The 24,125-nt window shown below is 48.1% G+C and overlaps 1 long non-coding RNA gene across 1 annotated transcript; it reads right to left on the bottom strand.

The window, feature by feature from the left end:
• LOC116449542 lies at window positions 1-23,066 on the bottom strand. The gene is made up of 4 exons (XR_004242417.1): window positions 22,791-23,066; window positions 20,232-20,400; window positions 10,512-10,615; window positions 1-1,475 (listed from the first exon to the last, which is right to left on the bottom strand). It is a non-coding gene; the product is annotated as an uncharacterized LOC116449542 (long non-coding RNA).
• Window positions 23,067-24,125: the final 1,059 nt, after the last annotated feature.

Here is a 24,125-nt window from a genome sequence, read left to right on the forward strand (position 1 = left end):
TGCTCACACGCCTTCATCACAGGGGATCCCAAAGCCCTTAGTAAACAGAGACAGGGATGCGTATGGAATGGAAGCTGGGAGAGGCAGTGGAGTGGTGCAAACCTACTGCATGGGCTCCCAAAAGCCACCTCTGGGTCCAGCACAGTCACTGCCCACTGGTACCTCAAGGTGGGTGCACGGCCACAGAGAGCATCTCCAGCAAATCCTTCTGCTCTCCAGGAACCCCACTTTCAGATTGCTGAGGGGGGAAAAAAAGGGACTGAGGAAAACTGGGCATGTTTCCCTGCTTTGCAGAGCAGCCCCAGCCCCCAACATCTGTGTTCATACATTACTCCAAAGCTGCCCTTGGGCTTGGTTGGGACAGCACTGAACAGCACTTGGCCTCTGTGCTGGTCCAGGGCCATCTAGGACAAGACTAACGCTCGGTCAGGAGCAAATCTACAAGACTTTACTCTCAGTTATTTTTCGCTCAATTATACCAGAGGGAAATCATGTTACGAGAGGGATCAATAAGGAAAACAGAGCTGGAGGAAGGAAGAGAGCAGTACAGAAACACACACGCTCACACAAACTCCTCTCTTCTGAACTCCAGCTCCAAAAAAAACCAACCCTTTGAACTTTCCCTTTGAGTCCTGAGCTCTTCTAGCTTTTTTCCTTCTTCTTTTTTTTTATTTCCCCCTCCAGACTCAAGGATTCATTTCTAACCTTAGAAAGAAAATCCTCCTTCTGTAACAGTCATTAATTGGCTTTGGGGAATCTGGGCCACCAGATATGCCCCTAATCCTATACACACTTCCAGTCCCATGTTCAGAGTTGGGTTGGCTGGCACTTCTCTCTGCAAGAGACTTGTTAGGGGAATTAGCTGCTTTCTTCAGCCACTGCAGCTGTCTGGCTTGATACATTTTTTCAATATGGGGGGAAGAAAAAAGGAAAAGGCAGTCAGCAGATCGTGTTGGGGAGACACTTATGTGAATTTTTCTCTCTCTAAATAGTACATTTCTCCATTATCAAGACACACAAAGCATTGTCAATCACCTTGTCCTAATACAAAAGCAAAGAGCTTGCCAAAAGGTTGGCAGCAATCAGCATATCCTTGTGGGTGGCAGGGTGTTATGAGAGCGAGTGCCACTTTGATAGGAGCTGTTTCGACTGGGAGGGTGTTTGTCATGATTTAAAACATTAAACCGTGGAAGTGGTACATAAAGGCTGACACAAAAATGTCTGAAAAACACGTCCACATGGCTTCTTCTCAAAGGTCCCAGGAGCCAAACACAGCTCAGGGTTGTGAATTCCCAGCTGCCCTTAGGAAATCTTCAGCTCAAACCTCTTCCAGTGTGGGGGGATTTACGAAGCAGTAGCCAATTGCAATTCACCACTTCCCCAGGTAGTCCCACCTCCAGACACTGTTCTCACATGCAGGGCATCTCCAGGCAGCAGGTGGGAGATATTCCTCCACAACAAGGGGAAAGTGATTCCTGCAGAAGATAATTCAGGCAGGGGTCAAAATTAGGAGCCTCTTCCCAGAGATCCCACTCTCATATCCTTACCAGTACATACCAACAAGAACCAAAATGAAATTAAAACGAAGCTGAATTACTGTCTTGAACAAAAATAAGCCTATTCACCAATCCAAACACATATGAGAATCCTCACTAGAAGGAAAAAAAACCCCAACACATACGGTTTATTAAATTATTCTTTTTCTTATTACTGTCTCTCCTGGTTCAGACTGAGGCATTGAAAAGCTACGAGACACATTGATCTTGTGCTATTTTCCATTTAATACTGAGGCACTTGAAGCTCATGGGAAAGGTCATTCTGTCCACATCTCTACCTGAGGAGATTTGGATTGCACAAATGAACACCCAGACGCTCAAGTCTCCCACCCATCACACATGGCTATCCTTTTTGGGTCAAATCCTGCCAGACTACGTTCAGCATCCTGTTGGTGTTTTTTGAAAGATGCAAAGTGTCCTTTAAAAGGAGAAAAGCCAGCACAGGATGGAGTCGAGAGGCTCTCCAGCTGGAACGTTATCCTGGAAACAGCCATAAACTGTAGAGGTGAACTCCAAATGAAAGATCACACAGCAGGGACCTGGAGGTAAGCAGATGGCTTTGAGAACTGGGAGTCTCACACCAGCTACAAGCAAGTAATTACCAGCACGTCACAGCTGGGCTGGACAACACGAGCAGGTGAAAATGTGACTATGCTAGGGTGACATGCTAGTGTGATCACACTGCCAGCATCCTCTGACACTTCTCCTCTCCCCTTGCTGGTCCTAATGCTACCAAATGTAGGGATTATTTCCTTTAGAGAAATCAGAGACTTTTCACCATAGGAGGCCTCTAAAAACAGGGGTGGGAAGGAAGTTGACAAGATGCTCTGAAGTGGTGGATGAGTGTAGCTATCACTGCAAGAGGTGAGGAGCACATCCAGACGAATGCAGAGCTTGCCAAAGTGGCTCTTGAGACCTGGTGAGGCATAAGCTGAGGCTGGGAGGGAGATTTCTTCAGCCAGAGCTTGGGAGGGCAGTCTGGGGCCGCAATGTGGGAGTGACATTTCCGCTAGGCTTGGCCACGAGGATAGGAAAAACTGGATTCCTCACTGCCTGCTGTCCACGTGGGTCTGCTCTTGAACAAATACAGACAGGCTGCTCTGAAATCTTGGAATTTGCCCCCCTCCTGAGTTCCTGGCTGTAAGCCCCAGTTGGGAGGGAGCAGCTAGCACCAAATTTCTGATCCAGAATTGTGGGCTGGGCTGTAAAAGCCAAACCAACTTCAGCAGCCAGTCTGCTCCATGTGTCTGGCTTTTTTTTTCCAGCTTCTTTGTCCAATCTGTCTGGAGTGTAGATATATTGACAAACTCTCAGGAAGGACCTGCATTTCTTTTTGTGCATCTCTGGAAACGAGAACAAAGAGGATGCTGCTGAAATGTCTTCTCCATTGCAAGTTACTGTCAAGTAAGTTTGCAACTCTCTTCACATCCATCGGTGTGAAACTCTTGGGCAACAAGCTGATTTCTACCTCTGCTGAAACCTGGAAGCTCCTGGCCATTTCCTCATTGCTGGCCCTGGCAGCAGGAAAAGGTGCTGACCCCCACAGTGCTGAGCCTCCCAGTGCTGAGCCAACTGCAAACCTCCCAAAAGTTTTGGCCTGACCTGGTAGAAATTACTACAAACATCATTCAAGCAAGGTAAATCAGAGCCCACACCTCCCTCAGACCCCCTCCCTTCTGCATTAGTTTTCTACCAGTGCTGTAGAGGTCTCCTGCAAAGGACCACCTGATGCTTTTGGACAAAGAAGAGAAACAGCATTTCATCAATGAAAGCAAACATACTCTTCCTCCCCACTGCCTCACCTCTGCCCCCTCCTTGCCCCACCATACTGTCTCTTTTTCCTTTTTTTGTCACACCAGCAATTTCTGACAGATTTGGGCAAAGGCAGGCAGCTCTATACAGCCGGTGTGCAGGGATGTCAGTGTCAGATCCTCTGCTTTTCCCCTTTTTTCTCAGCGGCGCTCAGAGCCAGCCTCTCGGATCGACTGGCGAATGACATGCCTGGCTGGGCTGAGGCACTCATATCGACGTTTCCCCAGGGTGCTGCTCCTGATGGAGTTTGCAGCAGGAGCTAAAAGCCGCATACAGATAACTCTTCCTTCCCCTCGCTTCCTCTCCTTCGTCCCTTTCAGCAATTCAGAGAGAAGAGGGTGAAGAAAATTGCACTTGGATTAAATAAACTAACAACCAGCACGCAGGGCTTTTAGCTGTAAGTGAGCCAAGTGTCCTGTAACATTAAATAAACGCAAGATTAACCTTCAAGGCTTCTACACTAAATTATTTATCTTGAGAGGCAAAGAGGTCGGGATTGAAACAAAGGGTAAATATTTGAGGAGCGCGCTGCGTGCGCTGGCTCTGTGGCTGTTTGCCCACGGTGCCGGTGCTGCCAGCACTTCCCTGCCGGGGGGACAGCCGTGGGCTGGCTGTGTCCCCAGCCCGTAATCACCCTGCGATTCAGCTGTGAGGGCAGTAGAGGGGACAGCCCTTGTGCCACCAGCCATGGCATCCTGCCTGGCAGAAGTTGTGAGGTTGGAGGAGAGCCCAAGTGACCTGACAGAGGCTGATAAGTTGCTGTGATTTCACCGAGCATCCCGGGCTCCGCAATTAGCAGTTGCATCTGCCTTCTGTACTGTATTATTAACTGCATGATTTACATCCAACCATTTCTGCAGCCACTGTAGGCAGGGAATTACCTGATAACAAAATATCCTGCTGTTCATGCTAAGTGACAGACTCAGAAATATCAGTCTGTTTAATCAAAGCACTAACAACACCAAATAGATGAAAATATTTTGCCATTCCCTAGCTGATCTCCCGTGTTAAGATCCTTAAGAATTATTCTGTCTAAGATATGCCAATTATTTTCCTTTCAGTAAAAAAAATTAAAAAGTAGCCACTACTGGGAAAGCATACAGCATCTGTTTAACTGTGAATTGCAACTTTACAGTGTATTTTAAGGTGAGAAACACAAAAGACAGCTATGGCCAGGACCGATGTAATTAGTCAGGATGCACAACACCTTAAATTACCATCTCTGTGCTTTCTAGAACTGCCAGGCTTCAGAAAGAGAAGCAGCCAGGATCTCAGTGTTAACTCACCTGGAAAAACCTCCCCTAACACACCTTTTCCCTATAAAGAGCATCACCAACTCACTAATCAATGACTTTGCTTGCAGAGCCCATTTTCTCACCCACACTCCCATCCCAACCTGGTACAAAGGCAGACCACTGCAGGTGCCACAGACCTCACAAGATCACAACCCCCTGTGGCACTGCCCAGCACCTGCCACATGTTTGGTGTTAGATGCAAAAAAATTTGAGGGCGGGAGGAAAATGATAAAGCTGCAACCTATCAGATAAAAACATTTCAGCTAGTTGTCAATACAGCAAATTCACAGCATCGTAGTGAAAGCGTATGCAGGAGAGAGCAAGACCAGGCTGCCCTCTGCCCCAGGCTGGTACTCAGCAGGATGGATGGAACTCCTCTGCCAGTTTCTCAGTCTGTCCCATCCATGTACAATGCATTAAACCCCTCGAAAGGTGTAAGGTCAGGGAGGGATTTTCTCTGAGCGAAGGGAATCAATGGAGTAGGATTTTTACCATCCTTCACAGCAGGGTGTGTGCTGTGGACTGTTGGATCATCTGCTTAAGTCCATGTAGCAGAGCCCTGCTGTTTCAGAAATCAAAGGCACTGGCACTGCTCTTGATCCCTCAGTGTCTCTGAGGAGTGCTTCAGGTGGTGGGTTCAGTCTCCAGCACAGGGTGTGGGTGTGCCACAGGCTCCCCCCAGAAAATGCTGCATGCTCTCCCTCCTGCTCCTCTCCCCCTTGCACCGAAGCCTCACCCACCCAACACAGCCTCAAGAGCTGCTTGGCAAAAAAACCCTTCACTCCCAGCACTCCCATGAGACCCCAAGACACATCCAGGAGCAGTGTGGATCACAGAATCATAGACTAGATTGTGGTGGAAGAAACCTTAAAGACCATCCAATTCCAACCCCCTCCCGTGGGCAGGGACACCTACATGACCAGATTGCTCAAAGCCCTGTTCAACCTGGCCTTGAACACTTTCAAGAATGGGACATCCACAGCCTGTCTGGGCAACTTGTGCCAGGGCCTCGCAACCCTCAAAGCCATGAATTTATCCCTAATATCTAATGTAAGCCTACCATCTTTCAGTTTGAAGCCATCACCCCTTGTCCTATCACTTCCAGGCGACAGCAGGAGGAAAGCTGGAGATGAGATGCACAAAGGGACGAGCCACCCTCCCCTCCTGCCATGGGGATGTGTGATGCCTTCACTCATCAGCAGAGGAAGGCTTTCCCTCTGCTGCCAAAGAGTGGGAGTTTTAGGGTAGGATAAGTGACATGAGCAAGCTGTGAAACCCAAGTGGCACTGACATACACTGCTTTCTACCAATTATGAGCACAATAATAGGTAAAGAAGCCGTAGCAACAAAAACTTGACCTGTTCCACTCCACAGATACAGCTGAAGCCCATTCTAGCTTTAATGTAGTCTCTTAACACCTACTGCTATTAATGGCTCCTGCATAATAAGGGGGATTACAGATCTATTACAGATCCGTCACCTCCTAAAGAATATGCCATTAATCATGATCATTTATTTGCAAATTGGTTTATAATTTTGCAAATCTTTTGCAAATTACTTTAAATAGCAGAGTGGGGGGCAAGGGGCTTTCAAAGCAGACTTCCATGCTGATGCCTTCCTTGGCTAATGACCCATTTTGAGCCAAATCACTGCTTGTGCACATCTACATATATATATAGGTATTTATTTATGGGAGCAAACTGGATATGTGACAACCACACATTGTCTGGATCACAACCAGATATGTGAGTGACAGCAGGTAGCAGAGAACACACAGGACAGTGTATCTGTCTCTGCACAGATACCTTTTTACAGGCTGCTTCTCACCGGGGCAGCTTTTACAGATGAAGAGCAACTGAGTATTTGTGTGTGTGCCTGCACACTGGTGACACCACTGCCTGGGACACAGTGAATATCCCTGTGTGCATTTCCTTGGCCTTTCACCCAGCTGGTGTGCATGAGATTTGGAGGCTGGGCACAAGGTTCACACCCTCCTTACCTCAGTTGTGCAAAACCTTGGTGTTACACCTCACTCCAGAGCCAGCAGCTGATTCACTCCAACCAACTAAAAACCCCTCCAGCTGCTTGGAGACTCCTCCAGAGCAGAGCACAGGACAAGAACAGATTGAACCCTTTCCACATCCCACAGCTCAGGCCAGGGTTGGGTGAGCACAGATAAACCCCCTACCCTCCCACCCTCACCCCCAGCTTCCATGAGGCTCTGCCCTCCTTTCCGGCTTTCCTTTAAACTGACCCCAAAATCCCCTTACCTACCAGAGCCTCCCCTCCCCTCTCCTCATCTCCAGCCTTTTGCATCCATCCCTGCTTCCTGCCCCTGCGGATTAAGTAGACTTTGCCTGGATTACAGCTGCCAATCAAGTTCAAGTGCATTTTTAATAGTTTAATTTGTGGCACAAGGTTTCAAATAAAATCATCAAGTGCAGTCGATTAAACTCATTAAGTCCTTACGGACTCGTCTGTGTACTGTGCTGTTATCAGATTCAGAGACATGAGAATTAATTAGGCCACTGTTATCCTTTGTCTGGATTACTGTGCCAGGCCCAGCAGCCGGGTGCTTTCCTGTGAAAGCATGAGGTCCATAATCTCCTTACGAGCACAACTGGGGAGACAGCGGCCTAAGAGATTTCTTCAGCATTCCTCAAAGATCAAACAACAAGAAACACACTGTTCTTTGATTTTTTTTTTTCCCCTCCTCTCTTTTTCTTTCTCTTTTTTTTTCCCCTCTACATGCACAGCACAGCTCATGACTAAAGGCAGTTCAGTGGGGACAGGGCAGGTGAGTAGCAATGGGCTGCTGGTAGCAGGGCTCCACACACTGATCACTTCTTCCAGAGTACACCAGGGATGTCCTGCAAGGCTGCTTCTGCTTCAAAGGGATGCCCAACAACGCTTACTCACATCTGCTGGGGCTACTTCTCCACTGCCACATCCGCTGGGTCACTGCCCACATTTTGGGAGAGAGACTAAGGGTACCCAAAGGGACTAAGGGTACCCACTGCACCCCTACAGATCCAGCAGAGTAATGTGAAATCACAGCTGATGCACAGCACAACTCACCAGGGTACCCCAGATGCTGTTGTTTCTGCAATGAGCGTCATACCTCCAGCACAGGCTTTACCTGCCTCTGGGAACCAATGCAGATGGTGACCTGCTTGGAGAGGCAGATGTGCAGGTGGGAAGGACAGCACAAGCCCCTGGCTGCCAGGTCTGTAGAGATCTGAAGGTGAGGATGTACTGAGACGAGAGCCCATATGCATGCTCCAGTCTGTACGGCGGGGTATGGTGGGCAGATGGGCCAAGGTGAAAATTAAACAGGATAAATGTAAACTCCCTGCACCTGACTGTACTTCCACTTGCAGTATTCTGGCCCCTACCCATGGAGCAGGATCCCACAACACAAATACCAGCACAAAACAAGCTATATATTCTCTAAATAATTTGCCACCTACTCTTGCTCAGTGGAGCAGAAATACATATTATATATTGTCCATCTCAACAGAGCTTTTAGCAAGCAACATCTCACATTTGTTACACCAACACAGGAAAACAGTGCCTGTACCATGCAAATGCCATTATAGGCAGCTGAACAACTGGAGCTCTGCAGCCCAGGGGAGGCTAATGGATTCCCTTCCCATGCCAGCAAGATCCAGCCACAGGCCTAAGTGAAGATGATACCAGAGAAGAATTTAAGTACCACAGGCAGATAAGCATCTCTGACTTTCTAATGCCATGAGAACCTTCACTGAGACCAGGGATCTGAAAATTTCTCCCCTCATAGTAAGGTTGCATCTCATTTATCAAAGTCAGCTATTACAGAGGAGGGCAGGAGGTGTGAGATCCACAGCCAGTGATGACAAGTGGGTGCCCATGTGTGAGAGCTGAGGGTTGCTGCCTCAGTCAGACCTTTGGTAGTGGAGTTAGCTGGTCCTTGACAAAGCAGTTATTTCCTAGAGCAACCTGTGTGCAGGAGGGCCTTAAAAAGGCATATTGCCAAAGAGGGGTTTATCCAAGAGGCTTTTCTGGTGGACCCAAATCCTTTCCAACGGGTCAGCTGCTGGCAAACATGCTGCAGCAAATTTATGAGAACATAACCACGCTGTAAAGAGACAAACTTAAGGGACAAAGGAAAGTAATCCATATTTAGGCTGGCAAGGGTTTTGTGCTTGCTAAGAGTCCTGCTGAATTGCATTTGAGGGAAGCTGAACTATAGCAATTTCTAGACTAAATCACTTGGGCCTGCCAGTACTTTTACCAGTTTATTACAGAAATTTACTCACAAGGGTCAGTGACCCCTCAGTCAGTGACTCCCCCAGGTGACTTCCTGAGCCATGTTAAGCTACGAGCATTTGTTCTCATTCCCTCTGATATTCTCTTTCTCTGCTCCTCCTCTCCCGCTTCCCATTTCATTCGCCTCCACTGAATCCCTTCTTTTTTTCCCTCTATTGTCAAATCCAGGGAGTAGGGTACAATGTGACAAGACAGTGGTGGCAGAACAATGAGGGATGTAGATGTGAAGGAGCAACAGAGAGGCAAAAGTGCTGGGGATGTTTGCCGAGAAGCCTGAATGTGATGGAGGGGAAAGGGAGGTATGAGGAGCTGCAGGAACGGCAGCAAGGCAGCTGCACTTTTGGGAAAGATGAGGATTTTCATACCTGCTCCCCTGTACAGGTAATATGAAGACAATGATGAGGAAGAAAGAAAAGATGCAGACTCCAAGACGCAAAAGGTCCCCAGAACCATTTTAGCTACTAAGGTGCAGAGAGAACAATGGCAGCTGCAGAGCATAAGGAGAGGAAGAGGCATTAAGATTCGGCACAGAGGAGGAGGACTAAAGGGCAGAGCAGTGGTTATGGGCAAGAGGGAAAAAGTCTGATAGCATTGAAGGAGATAAAAAAGAGGGCTGTGTTTTAATGGAGAGGAGTGCATTCCCTCCAATAGTGGGCAGCCAAGAGTGTCAGGTGAATTCTGCTCCCCTCTCCTAAATGTGAGTGCAAACAATCATGCATTCCCTGAGCCCAGAACATCTGCACTTGGACAAGATGAATCCTACTGAAACCTTGTACCACCTTAACCAAACCAGTGCAGGTTCAGAGCACTTTTCTGCAATTGGAAAAGTTCTCCAGGCCTGGCATAAATCCAACCCTCAGCATTTCCCCAGTAGAAGTGTAAGCAGAAATTCTTCAGGAAATACTAAATACACGTCCCTGGAATATAAATTGCTGAAAGTATAAAGGCAACCCGGTCTACAACAGGATCTCTTCTGCTGTCCCAGCCCAGCCAACCTCCTCCTGCTTCTGTGGTTCTCCACAGATTATAAATCACAAGTGAAAACATACAGAGCAAGCAGGCTTCCTTTTTCCTTCCCAACTCCAGGAGAGTCTCCGTGCGGTGTCTCCTTCTCACTCATTTGTTTTTTCTTTCTTCTCCCCTCTTGCACGCTTAAGAAATTGATAAATGTCTCTTTAAGGACGTGTCTGCCGCCTTGCCGCGCACCCTTATGAATCAGATAAATATCTCAAGGATCCTTATCCTGGGAAAATTGAGATAATTGCACTAAATTGAAGAGCCTCTATTTTTTTTTCTTCCTCACCCCCTCCCATCCTTCTTCTCTTTTCAGCTGGAGTCTCTTGTAGTAACAGGTGTGCTGACTGCTAATTCCTGCCCAGGAATTACCCCCTCCATCTGAAGGGATGGCCCTCAATAGCTCCAGGCTACCTCCTGAAGTGAATTTTAACCAAGATACCACATCAGTCGGCAACATTTTCATAGCTCTATCTGGGTCTCTCCTGGAAGAGTTCACCCTTGCTGGTGCACCTCTGACGCCCACCTGCTCAGGAGGTATCTCTGCAATATGAGTGGAGGGTTGTGTCTGTAAGGGGTAAAGCAAGTTTGGCTCCGACACTCCCCTTCTGCCATGGACTGGTGCTGTAGCTGGAAAAAGGGAAAACAGAAAAAAAAAAATGGAAGGATGGATATGAACAGGATTCAGGTGAAAGAAGCTGGAGCATTAAGAAACAGCAGAAAAATTAGCACGGTAGTCAAGTCAAATTACAACAAGTCAAATCAAGTGAAGAAGGCCCTCAGTGATCTAAACCTGCTCCAAGCAGGTCCTGAGGTCTCTTTCAACCCACACCTCTTGGTCCCATGGCAGAACAGAGGAACACTATTGCTATGTGGGGGGAGGCAAAGACCCCAAAATCAGTCCCCATTTCTCAGTGTAATCATAATGTACTTCTTCCCCACCTACAGAAGTGAGAACACCTCCCACCAGCAGCACCAGTTATGTTGAGGTGTTATCCCTCCCTTCCACCAAAGGAAGGAGCCACCAGAAGAGCACGGACAGGGCAGCAGGTGAAGAGATCAAGGAACAAATTGTCACCCTGCTGGTTTTCTCCCAGGTGAAGAAAACTCTACAAACCAGAAGCCTACAACTGTGTTTTACTTTTGGTGCTCTACAGCCAAACACACAAGATAATTGAGACTGTCAGAGGGACTGAAGGTGACTGATGCTGCAATCCAAAGGGGATGATTACTTCTCCAAGAGATTTCCAAGGAACACCTGGGGTCACCAGGGTCACCAGCAAAAAGGATTTTTAGGTGACTTTGCATCAGACAGGAAGATAAGCTCAGAAGGTTCTCAGTGAGCAGAGATGACTCTACACTCAGAAAACTCAGGAGGTGGCAGGCAGGGGATGGTGACACAATGGTGCTCAGTATGGCCCTCAAAACCACAGGCCTCTTCCAAGTACAAATTAGACCTTCCAGCCCAGCCAGCTTCTCTAAAGCCTGAACTGGCTGGAGGAAAGCAGAACAGACTGGCTCCAAGCCCCAGGAGATAATCACTGAGCTTGGGCAAGTGGCCCTGAGCCTGCAGGTGTGTTGAGAGAGGAGGACAACAGCTGTTTCTACTTCACCCAGGTCCTCCATGCCAGGACAACCTTCCTTCACTCCCAGCAGAGCCACAGCTCTCTGCAAATTCATCAGGGCCCATTCTGTGTAAAATGCTCTCATGTACAATAAAAATAGCCCAAGACCCCAGGCAGGGCTGAAACAAGTCGAGTGTGGTGGCTGAATAAAGTGGCTCAGAGCTGTGAGTCCAGCCAGAGCTCTGCCAGCACATCTCTAGAGGAAATAGTTTTCAACTGAAGGACAGTCCATTCAGATTTGATATAAAGATTAAGTTTTTTACAGTAAGGGTGGTAAAACACTGGCACAAGCTGCCTGGAGAGGTTGTAGATGCCCCATCCCTGGAAATATTCAAGGTCAGATTGGACAGGGCTCTGAGTAATCTGATCTAGTTGAAGATGTTCCTGCTCATTGCAGGGGGTTGGACTAGATGGCCTTTAAAGGTCCTGTCCAACCCAAACTATTCTATGTTTCCACAATCTCCACCCATTCCAGGTTTGCGGTGGAAAGAAACAAATTTTGGGAAGGTGGGAAACAGCTCCTCTGAAGTCCTCTGATGAAGAGGAGATGGAAAGAAGACTCATGATCAACTCCCTCTTTTCAGTTGCAGCCCAAATTTTCTCACCTTTCTCTGCCAAAATACCAGAAACAGCCACCACAGGGCACCATGTCCTGTACCCAGAACAGGTGCAGTAAACGGTGACTCCCTTGCTTGCTCTATGTCATCCACATAGACCCAATGTGAATTTAAAAGTAGCATCACCAATGCAGAAAAGGGGGGTTGGTTCTCCATAGCTCCCCTCAACCCTTGCCCCGGCTCTGCAAAGAGGCTGAGTGCAGCTTTCAGTGCTTATGGGACAGGATGACCCAGCCTTCAGAGTCTCTCCTGGCATCAGCAGGCTCCACACAACATCTCCGTTCCTCTCAGGAAGAATAGGCTTGACGGTGTTTTGACTCCTTTCTCAGAGACTCCCACATGGCACTTTACAATCCAACTTTGCTCTTAAATACACATCCTGGGCTGCATCCCAGAGATGTGTGTCAGGCACGAAGTGCTGTCAGTCAGCCCCAGTCACAACACATCAGGGCTTAGGAGAAGTCTGACTGATCAGGGCGAGGGGGGAGGAAGCACAGGAATGAGAAGAAAAGGCTGAACAGCAAAAAAAAAAAAAAGAGGAGAAAGACAAATCAAGCAGGAAAATGGCAGGAACTATTCCATACAGGAAAGGATGTTTTTCATCTGCAATATAGCAGCAGTGTCAGGCACCAAACAGGACAAAGATGCTCAGATACAGGTTCACAGAGAGGAGGGTGGAGGAAACTCCTGGGAGGGCTCCTGGGCTGAAGTCCGGTGTCTCTCATCCATGTGGCTTCAGGCAGCAGGGGCTGAAACGCGCTGCCACATCAGCAGCATGGCAATTAATGTAAAGTGGGCTGTGGCGACAAAGCTACCAGATAAAATGTGTGCCTGGCCAAATGCCACTCCAGAGCTGGCTCTGATGGCAGCACCCTCAGCCAAGAACGACCAAACAGTCACGGCACTGTGGCTGCCTCTCCTGTGCCACGGAGAAGTTCACAGAGCGCAGGGAACGTTCACTGCAGGAATGATGTGGGGTAGTTCTCATGCCGCCATCCCAACGTTTTCCTACATAGGAAGGTACCTGCAATTCTAACAGTCAAGAAAGACAAAGCTGGACAAAATAGGAGCAACTGAGGAATCAGCTAAAGCTGTGCTCATTTGAAAGCAAAGGTGAATAAGTTTAAACAGACATTCAGAGGAATGCCTATGAGAGGGCACTGCAGTGGAGAGGGAGGAGGTCCCTCCCCTTTCTGGGAGAGGAAGGACTTGGAGAGGAGACCTGGAACATTGCATAAAAGTTTGAGATTACTCAAGTATGCTCATTCTGTGAATTTCAGTATCTTCCACCATGCATGAAATGAGTAAATATTCATTGGGCTGAAGAGAAAGCGAGGAGAGCAATGAGGAGAGATGGCTCCATAGCATAATTTATATAAGTATTCACCGGAGCTTGAACAGGCACCCACATCTCCCCTGCTCCCAGGTGAGTGCCTGAGCTTCTAGGCTGAAAGTCCTGCTTCTTTTCACTTGCTCACTGCAACCCAAGGTTTAAAAAATATTTAATTACTCCTTCTAATGTTGAAAAGTCCAAATAGGAGGACTGAGCAGATTCTCCTGCCAGCTCAAAATCAGAATTACCTGACAATCAAGAGGGTCTTTCCAGGTGGGTTCAAGTCTCTTCCAAAGGGAGAAAAGATAGAAGCAGGGAGTGCTCTAGCCATGACACTATTTTGTGAGAGTGGCCAAAGTTTCTCACTCCATGCAGACCCTGATCTCTGAGCCATGCCCAGAAGATGCTTCATAGACTGGGCTTTGCCAGTAAGCCAGATGTGCTCAGAGTAACCTGGTGTTCCAACAGCACTGACTGGTTCAGCACACCAAAAACAGAGGTGAGTCTGGCAGAGAGAAGAAGCAGATCCTCAGGAGGATGGGAAACAGAAATATGGCAATGATATTGCAAGGCAGCTGAGCAGGGGCTCTGAGGATCCAAACTACACCTCTATAGCTGTTTTTATGTCTGGGATTTCTCCACAAATCCATGAAAGAGGACAACAGACTTGTGCTCACCTACATCACGAATACAAAGGAAGGAACCTCATGAGGAACCGGCTGCTCAGGCAAAGCATTCCCATGCAAACCCCAGTGCATCTCATCACTCTCTTGCCTACAAGGAGGCACGGTTACCTCTCTAGCTCATAAAGGGGGTGAGGGGCACAAGCCCTCACTCCCTCTTGCATAAGGACTGCCTGCACCTCTGGCTTCATGGGCTGAGTTTAGCCAGCTCACGTAGCATTGCGTTGGATTTTTCTTTCAGCTGCATAAGAGACAAAGGGAATGAAGTGGGTGGTGTACACTCTGGCTTCACGAGGCATTCGCTAATCTCTGAGGAGGAACCTTATTAGAGAAATTGAAAAGGTCATTAGGGGTAGGGATGGGAAGCTCTAGAAATTACACATCACCTAGAAAAATGACCAGAAGAAATGGGAGTCTCTGTGCAATCTGGCTCATGGGGAAAAGTGAGTCCATCACTCTTGCTTCCTTATATTCCCCATATTCGAAGTCACTGATGTGGTGAACTGACCCTGGCTGGATGGCAGGTGCCCACCAAAGCTGCTCTACCACTCCCTTTCTCAGCTGGACAGGAGAGAGAAAATATAATGAAGACTCAAGGGTCAAGATAAGGACAGGGAGAGATCACTTACAGCTACCGTCATGGGCAAAACAGATTCATCTTGGGGAAATTAATTTAATTTAATCCTTTAAACCTTGGGAGTCTGTGCTCAGTCATTTACTCTCACCCTGGAAGAGAGCTTGTGAGTCTGACCAGTAGGCCAGCACTCTTGCAAGTCACTTTTCTGATCCAACAAGGGAAGAAGAAATGGCTGTAGAACAGAGGATACAGGGAGCCTTGCCTTTCACTGGCTCATCTGAATCATAATTAGAAAGTGCTGCAAAACATCTCTGCAAACCCAAGAGGAAACCAGCCTGCCCTTCACCCTGTAGGGAGATCAGTCCAACAGCACGTGCTCGCGAGCCCCGGCCCAGCTCCGGCTGGGTTAATGTGACAATCCATTTCTGACAGCGTGTCAATACAAAGCAATTTAGGAGTGCATGAAGAATCGACCCGAGGTAACAGGCAATTTCTCCGCTCTGCTGCTTAGACGGAAGTGGGGACCAATGAGGCCACAGTCTCGGAGCACACTGAGCTCGGCAGGGCCCGCTCTGCCGGCACGTGCTGGCATCTTAGCAGCACTCACCAGAGAGAAGGGTGGAACAAGGCAGGAGCAAGACACCTGCTGTGAGACACAGTCTCGGGATGGCGACAAAGAAGAGTTGAGGGTGGCATCCCATAAAGGTTTTGTTAATTGGGAGGTATTTGAATATGTAAAGTAACAAACTGGCTGAAACAGAGTAGATAGACTTAAACATATAGATGATTATAAGGCAGCACCTCAGCCTCGGGCTCATGCCACGTTCCCTGTGGGCAGGGAACCACTGCTGAACCTCGCCAAGCTGGAGAGGGGCAAGCAGGTGGTGCAGGCAACCCAAAAAACTGATTCCAAAAAGTCATCTCTTCTTTTAAGCCAAACTTAGAGCATGCCTGCATGGGACCCAAAGCACTAACACCATGCTGCTGCCCTTCTTCCATGTACTCAAGGAGCACATTTCACACTGGTGCATCTCTCCACGCAGGGGATAAGAGAGGCCGTGGGAATTAGCAGGGAGGGGCAGAGAGTGCTGTGGGACAGGAATTGGAAGGCACTGGCATCACTAAAGGCTGAGCTGCCCTCCTTCCCTCTCTGTCACAGCACAGATTGCAGGGAGGGCCGTCATTTGCCTCTTGCCCACATGGTAGCCACCAGCAGCCATCTCAGAGCACTGCCTCCACGCCGTGAAAGTACATTGGCACAAACAGCAGGGCTGGCATGGAAAAGTGGAGGGCGAGCCCAATCCAAGCAAATCTGTTTGCAAACGCAGAGCGCAGCAGCAGCGTGCTGGCAGTGCTCATCCAGCATGATGGGCTGAGGGACACTCCCACCACACTAAAAGCATCTCAGTCTGTCATTATTAAAGCAGAAAACACAACAGATGCAGCCTGTGCCACCGAGTCCAGGCTTTTGCTCCCTCGCACTCAGGATGTTGCACTCTGAAGAGCTGATTCTGATCACTCACTCACCTAGAGAGGCCAGAAGTGCCGCCTCCTCTGAAAGAGTCGGGAGGAACTACCCTTGCTGCCTATTTTTTAGATGGAACAACTTTAAACCAGGCTGAGCTTCCCACCCATGCCACGCACAGCAGCTGTGGAGGGTGCCAAGCATGGAAACGCAGAAGTCAAAAAAGGAGGAATGGATAGAGAGAGGAAATATAACATTGTTGTAACTCTGCCAGAATAACATGCTGGTTTAAACCTATCCTTGGACATATTTTTATCTGGGACATCATGGGATACAGCCAGGGAGGCAGGGTTTGAGGTTGGATCCTTTTTGTGCGGTTGCATTAAGAGTAAGATTCCCACTTTATTTTGATTTAATAAGCTAGTTAAAGCATGTTAACAAAATTAAAAGCATTATTAAAGGCAGATGTACTGGTGTACAAATAGCTAAGCATCAGTTTTGACTTTAGATGATCCACAGCTTCAGCGTATGCTTCTAATAACCAGCTGTCACTTACCAGAGATGTGGTAAGTCTCTTATTAAATCCTAAATGGGCATATGGATGTTACATTTAAAGTAGTATTTTCCCCTCCTCACTTCTATCTTTTCCCACAGGCAACTGAGCCAACTCACAAATTTCCTGCATCATTTTTTCCCTTTGCTAATGGGATGCATGTTGAGATCAGAAGGACCAAATGATGACCTGTCTTTATGTTTTCTACATCCCTTTGGAAAAATCCATATGACTCTCTGTGTGTCAAAAGAGTCATAACACATCCCAGATGCCTCAGTACTAATTGCACTTTTTCTGCTTGAAGCCACCAAAGTCCTCTGAGAAGCCATTCAAGCACAAGCCCATTTTGTCCAGCGCTGCCATGTTCCTGAACAGCTTGCAGTAACAGGCTGGTGAGCACAGCTCTTGGAGGAGCCACCACCACCAGCCCAGCACGAACACCTCCTTCAACACAAACTGCATGTTCAGGGGATCCAGAAACTGGGGCACTGTCGGGCTTGTGAGAAGCAAAATCTGTTTCTAGGATGGGAGTAGGGGAGGAGGGTTAAGAGAGAAAATCAATCGCATTTGCAAGGTTCCAGTAGGACTACAGTAGAAGTGCCATCAAATTGAAACAGTGCTTGAAATCAGGAAAACACTTCCACCATCCACCATTTTTCACATCTTTTTCTTTTTAACTGAGGTAAATGCACTCAAGAGTGCAGGAGTCAGTACCTTCCAGCATTGTGGTCTCTACAGGATGCCATCTGGGACCTGCCTCAGCCCAGGTGCCAGCCACATGCACCAGGAGGAGATGATGCCAGCAAACCCCACCATGCTGGAAAGCTTTGCCTTGGTCCTTTTTCCATGAGAAGGAGCTGACACCCACCTTTGACTCTGTTTTTCCCTACATCAGCAGAGGAAGACAAGGCTTTGGACACACCAAGAAAGAGCATCTATGAATATGTTGCTGTAACAGAAACAGACCTTCCTTGCCCCCCACAGAGGTGAACAGCTGGACTGCCTTCCCCAGGCAATGGCCACTGCTGCCCCAGCAAGCAGAGGAGAGCATCAGGGCACTTGCTCTCCTCTAGACACTGCTATCAGCCATAAACACAGGATATTTGTGGTCTAAACCTTTCAATCCTTATGTCTGAAGGTCCCGTACATTGTGCTATCAATCATTTAGAGGAATATTAAACTGCTGGAGAGCTGACGATATCATTTGCTATGTTCATTCCCTTGAGGATCAAGTGTCTCAGTGAGAGCAGGAGCAGAGTCCAAACATGGAGCCTCCCCTATCCCTGATCTCATTACGGGCCCTGCTGCTTCCACAAACCCCTTTTCCCTTCAGGTCTCTCTTCCCACAGCATTGACCACAGCTCATAAATTAATAAGTGCATGCATTTTTCAAAATCAGGTTTGTGGCGAGCAGATGTTGAAGATGAAGTAGAGGGGAGAAGGGGGAAGAAAACAAAAACCAACACATACAAAAATTCAAACACTGTGAAATGTTTAACAACATGTAAGTCCTTCAAAGCCACAAACCCCTTGGTCCCTGTCCCTGGCTGGATTCACTAATAGGTTTGCTGCCAGTCCCAGTGTGGAAGGCAGGGGTGCATGAGGACCCTGAACCCTCTGTTTTGCCTCCAATTATATGCCAAGCTAAAACTCAGGGAAAAACAAAAACAACCAACCTAATCCACAGTCATTCTTTAATCCTGTGCATCTTATTAAAAGCAAGAGGACAAGATAATCCACCCAGACTGGCAAGTTGGAGGCTGCTCATTCCCTCTCCAGAGGAAATCAGCTCGTGTTTTCTCCTGAGGATCCCAAGAGGCCCGAGTCCAGAAGACACTGACAATATGCTACAGAAAAGAAAAAAAAAATTTAGAAAGGAAGGTAATTATGGAAAAGTTTCAGAGGAAAACATATTTCTGCAGTGCTGCTGAGGCCAAGCAGGAGCTGTCCATGCAGCAGGAGCTGCTGGGTCCCCACTCCTGGTCATCAGAGGATCACACTGGAGAGGCAGAGCTGGGACAGGAGTTAGAGGGATGGGCAACTCCAGGGCTTGGGCACCAACAGCCTGAGCTACAAAAAGGCTGAAGGAGACAAAAGACACTGTCTCTCCATCTGTGCAGCCAAAGAGCTCTAGGCTGGCCAGGTCACACAGCTGGAAAGAGCTGGGAAGGGGGGACCTTGATGCAGGCACTCGCTCTGCACTTACATTCTCATCCCTTGCTCTGTCAGGTCCCCTTAGGCAAAGGATGGAGGCAGCTCAGAGGAACAAACACACCCAGTAGGACACAACAGCTCTGCATGCCATGGCCCCAGGTGCTGGAGAGGTGTCAAAAGCCAGGAGGAGCAACAAACCTGACAGAGCAAAGGTACCAATGTCACTGTTTCCCTCAGGAAAGGTGGGAAAGAGGAGCTGTAAAGTCAGCAATGCCTTCACGAATGTGATGGATGAAGACATATGACAGGATGGAAGATCATTTTGGGCCACCACCGCTTGGACAAAAGAAATAGAAGTAGCTCCGTTAGGAGAGTGCTGAAAGTTTGGATGGACACTGAGATTTCTGTTAATGTTAATAATAAAAAGAGAGAAATGATGAAAAATGTCCCTTCTAGGAGACTAACTACCCAAATAAAACCTAAAAACTGCAACAGTGAAAGCTCACACATCCTAGATGGAACAGTTAAAGACTTGAACATCAACTGTAGATGCATCATCAAGACATGATTGTGACTTAGACTCGATATTGGTGAATGATAAAAACACGGTGGAAGAGATGTAACTGGAAAATAACCTTGGACAGAGTGGTTTATTTAAAACTCTTGCCTCATTTTGACTTACTCTAAACAGAACAGACAGATAAACAACAGCAGAGTGCTGCCTAAAGGTTCCTGGTTTCAAAAGGGCAAACCCAGCCTTGCCTATAAAAGGCAGGTTCAAATGTCTTTGAACCAAAGGCAAAGCTCCCTGGGGACTTCACCCCAAACACAGAAAAATAGTGAAGGAGTAGGTCCTGGGCGGCTCCTAACTTGCTAGAATGAGTAGAGCAATGCAGACAAAAGGAATAAGAAGAGAGCACAGAAAGGGAAATGATTAACCAGCAAAGAGCAAAGATTTTAGGGGCTGAAAATAGAAGGGATGGAGTGGGAAATGCCAAATGTCAAATGAGTTAGACCTGAGGAAGGATATTAAATAGTGAGAGGTTCTCTGGTCATACAAACACAAAAGTAATAAAGATAGAAGAAGCAGTGCTGTGATTCAGTCTGTGGGAAGAGAGTTCACAGGAAATCTAGGTGAGGTCCCAAGACTAAACAAATTCTTCTCAGCAGCTCTGGACAGTGACAATAATTACAAGCATATGAACTTAGCTGAGTGGCTGATATGGAAAATGTACTTACCACAGCTGAGAGAGAAGGGAAGATCCAAGACCTTTCTGTGATCAAATCACTAGGCCAGGTATCTCACAACCCAGATTCCTGGAGGAACTATTCCATGAAACAGACAGATTGAGAGCAAGGGCTTCAATAAATCCACCAGTAAGGAGGTGAGGAACATAAAATGCAACACCTGTAAGTAAGAAGGATGAAAAAGCAATCTGAGCAGCTGTCACCCACGGCCCTCTGCAAGGGAGGAAGCAAAGACTGGGCAGGGCTGTGAAACGTGGGGGATGCAGGACTATCCCATTTGGGGTTGTTTTTATTTTTATCTCACCTTTTTGTGCTACTAACTGATCTTCTAGGTAAAAGAAAATACACATTTTAGTGAATCAATTATGAAGGGCCATGATTTGCTGTGAGAAAGAGGAAGAGCTTATCCCAGGCACTACAGTGGCAGAGTAGGATTTGATGGAGGGATAGCTGTGGACAAGGAGGGAAGGGTACAGCTTGCAGGGAGCTTAGCAGTGGAGTTCCCTGCAGAGTGGTCTCAGGATTTGTCCTGGTCAACAATTTCCCTAATGAGTCTTTCTTAATTAAACTAGCCTATGAGAAGCAGGAGAAACCAGGGAAGACAACTGGAAGCACAGCCTGAACACGGCTCAATCCCTGAAGGAAACCATATAGTTTTCAAGAATTTCTGCCGCAAATGGGGAATTCGTAAGTTGAAAATGATTGAAGAGGAAAGGACTTTGATTGTAGGAGTCAATTACAGGCTGATTAGTGAGATAAAGGCACAAAGCAGGTAAATTTGATCCTAAGGTGTATGCAGGGGAGGATTTCCAGCAGAGGAGGGCATCTCCCAATTCACAAATTAAACTGGTCAGCCACTCTCAAGAGCAACAATAGATGCAAAGAAAGGCTGTCAGGATAACCAGTGGATGGGAAATGGCCCAAGCAGAGCAGGTACATGAATTTTTTTATTTATTATCACGATGAAGGAGATGTGATTTCTGTCTCCTTTCCAACTATAGTCAGTAAACATGGGAAAAAGCAATGGTGGTAGAAGGATGACATGAGTACTAAAAATATATAAGCTAGAAACATGTCTAAGCTCAAAATTATGCCTCACCAGAGTAGGGAGGCAGCTGGGGCAAACAATGAAAAAACAAAGAAGGAAGTCTTTTTAAGATGGGTCCTGCTAGGAGTATGAAAGGGATTTTATGAGGTGGTTCCCAGCTGGGAATTTGGCCAAGGTACTGGGGTTAACACACTCACTACTCTGAAAAGTACCAAGGGATTTTCAGCAGCCAGAAATTACCAAGACCTTGGTTTTAAATCTCCACTGCTGAAATGCAACTATTTACTCAGCGCAGTTCCACTTGAGCAACTATGTGAAATGCTGCTCTGAGACTCCCTAAAGTCTCCCGGGGAGCAGGCAAAAAAATACATATATTCTGTCTGGAGCTGATTCTCTTTCCACACATCTGTCCCTCTCGTCCTGCCTCACCACTAACAGGATTTGCATCAGAGTAGGCCAGCTCTCAGAGCCAGGCAGCTCCCAGCCCCTCTCCCTGAGCCTGTCACACCGTGGAGACATTGCCTTTGGACATTTAAGCACAAGGAGCAGGGTCCTGGGCAGCCAGGGGGGACATTGGCCACACAACAAACACCTCTGTACCCCTCCTGGCAAGCAGAGAATGAGTTCAGGCATCGCAGGCTATTGTACAGTTTAGACATGTCCAAGCAATTCCAGCTAGGAGCAGATGCTTTCAGAGCCACTCAAGACTTCCTTAATAACACAGGCTTACCTGGACTGAAAGAAAACTGAGCCATCTCCATCCTAAGCCAAATGAGAAGGTACCAGCAGCCTCCATGGTACCCAGGTAGCAAAGAGCTCATTTTAACAGGCATCATGTACATGGGAACAGACACTGTTTAGGACACCCATTGTCCCAATGCCTGGGTATATTTTTTTATGCTCAATGCAATGTGTTTTCTTGCAACAACCACCAGACTCTGCAAAAAAGAGACTGCTCAGCCAGGGCTCCCCATTTCTGGGGGGGAATTATTTTGGGTTTTTAAAGCCTTGTCCCTTCTTTTACTCCGTATTGTTTGTGCTGAATGATAGAGGGGAAAGACCCCACACCAAAGCCTGGACACGAACCAGGCAGCACTAAAATCCTGCCCTACCAGCAGTGACCAGCATCCACAGCACAGTGTGCAAATGCCAAAGCACCACAAAAGAGCAAACCTGAGCAGAATAAATCCTCCTCCAGCTGCTTGTTGTTCATCCCTTGCTGCTCAGTTTGGCAGCAGGGCTGAACCAAGAGGGAAGCCCAGATGCTGGGAATGGGGCAGCAGGCAGAAGGGTGCTCTGCAGTGGGCTCTTCTTCCCACAGGTGTTTACATGCCACTGGGCAGAGAGGTGGATGGAAGCAGATGGAGTGGTTGACACATAGAGGTTTAGCAGTGAAACCTCCCAGTCCTGTGAGCCCATAACTTGCCACAAGAGTAGCAGGTCAGTCCCCAGCACGGTAACTTCAAAGGTTGCCAACAAGATGAGGTGCAGCTGACACTTACCCGTCCTGCTCCTTGTCCCAAGGAAGAACCTTTCACTTTCCTCAACTTCGGGAGGCTCTCAGGAGCTGAAATCACAACAGAAAAGGGCCAAACAAACTGCATGGGGTGCTGGGAGAGATGTGCCCAGTGCTGATCTGTCCCACCCCATAGCCAGCCCTGCCTTTGCACTTCACACCCACTGGTGAAACTGGGGGGCCTGGCACCCCTCACCACCCCAGCCCCCTCGGAGAGGGGCCAGCAGGGGCCCAGGCTGCCCAGTCCCCAGTGGTCCCTCTCTCACCCTCCTTGCTGCCCCAAGCGCAGGCACCCCCTCCTCTCCTCCCCCTCCCCTGCCCTTCCCTGCTTGTTGCACGAAGGGCGCGTTTGACCTCAATCTGTCTGCTTGGATTAGAGTCCGGAGCCGTTCCCCTCTGCCGAGCACAGAGCCCCAGCAGGGCTGCGAGACCGCATCTGCCACGGCGGGCTCTTCCAGAGGGCTGCCACTGTCACAGGGCATGGAGACACAGAGGTGACAAGGGGCAGTGCTGGCTGCACCCTGCCACAGCCATCGCTCCCGGCTGCTGTGGGGGACAGGCACGGTCCCACCGAGCTCAGCTCGCCCTGAGAGGTGGGGGCCAAGCAGAAAGGGTGAAGTGGTGAAGGAGAAGTGGGAACATTATTATAAAGGAGTGGAGATGGTTGCATAGGGTGAGCTTCAGCTGCAGGGATATGGATCCTTTGGGTTTGCACCAGCATTTCTTCGGACCACTCCAGAGACACTCACAAATAAAAGTAAATAAAGGTAAGTATAGAAAATACAGCAGGGCACAGTCTTCGGCCCAAGGCAAGTGACTCAGCATGGCTCAAAACAGCTGCACCCTACAACCTGTTCCCAAAATCAGAGTGACCTCACTCAGACTGCTCTCTGGGAGGCATTGCTGCCCACAACATCCCAAAAAAGTGCCTGGTCAGGAGACAAGTTCCCACAGGAAGCCCCTTTAACTTCACTGCATCCTGTCCCATGCCACAAGAACCTTCTGCTCTGGCTGAAGTCCAGCACCACACCAAAGATGCATCCAAAGGAAGGACCAGAGGGAGGAAGGAAGGTGCCTTTCATCATCAAGTGGACAAAAAGGACAGAGACATTTGCTCAAGAAGCTGAGCGGCCAGTCTGGGAAGAAGCAGGAGGGTGACAGCTGCTGAGACAGTCCTCACGTGCACGCAGCCCAGCAAACTGGTCAGGAGGGGACAGCAGCAAGCACTGGAGGCTTCCACTGTGTTGGTTGAGGATGACAGGCCAAGTCTGACAGCTCTAAGTGCTTCCACCATCTATTGTGTTGCATTCCTTGAAGGACA

The sequence above is a fragment of the Corvus moneduloides genome, chromosome 11 (assembly GCF_009650955.1).
Source record: "Corvus moneduloides isolate bCorMon1 chromosome 11, bCorMon1.pri, whole genome shotgun sequence".
NCBI lineage: Eukaryota > Metazoa > Chordata > Aves > Passeriformes > Corvidae > Corvus > Corvus moneduloides.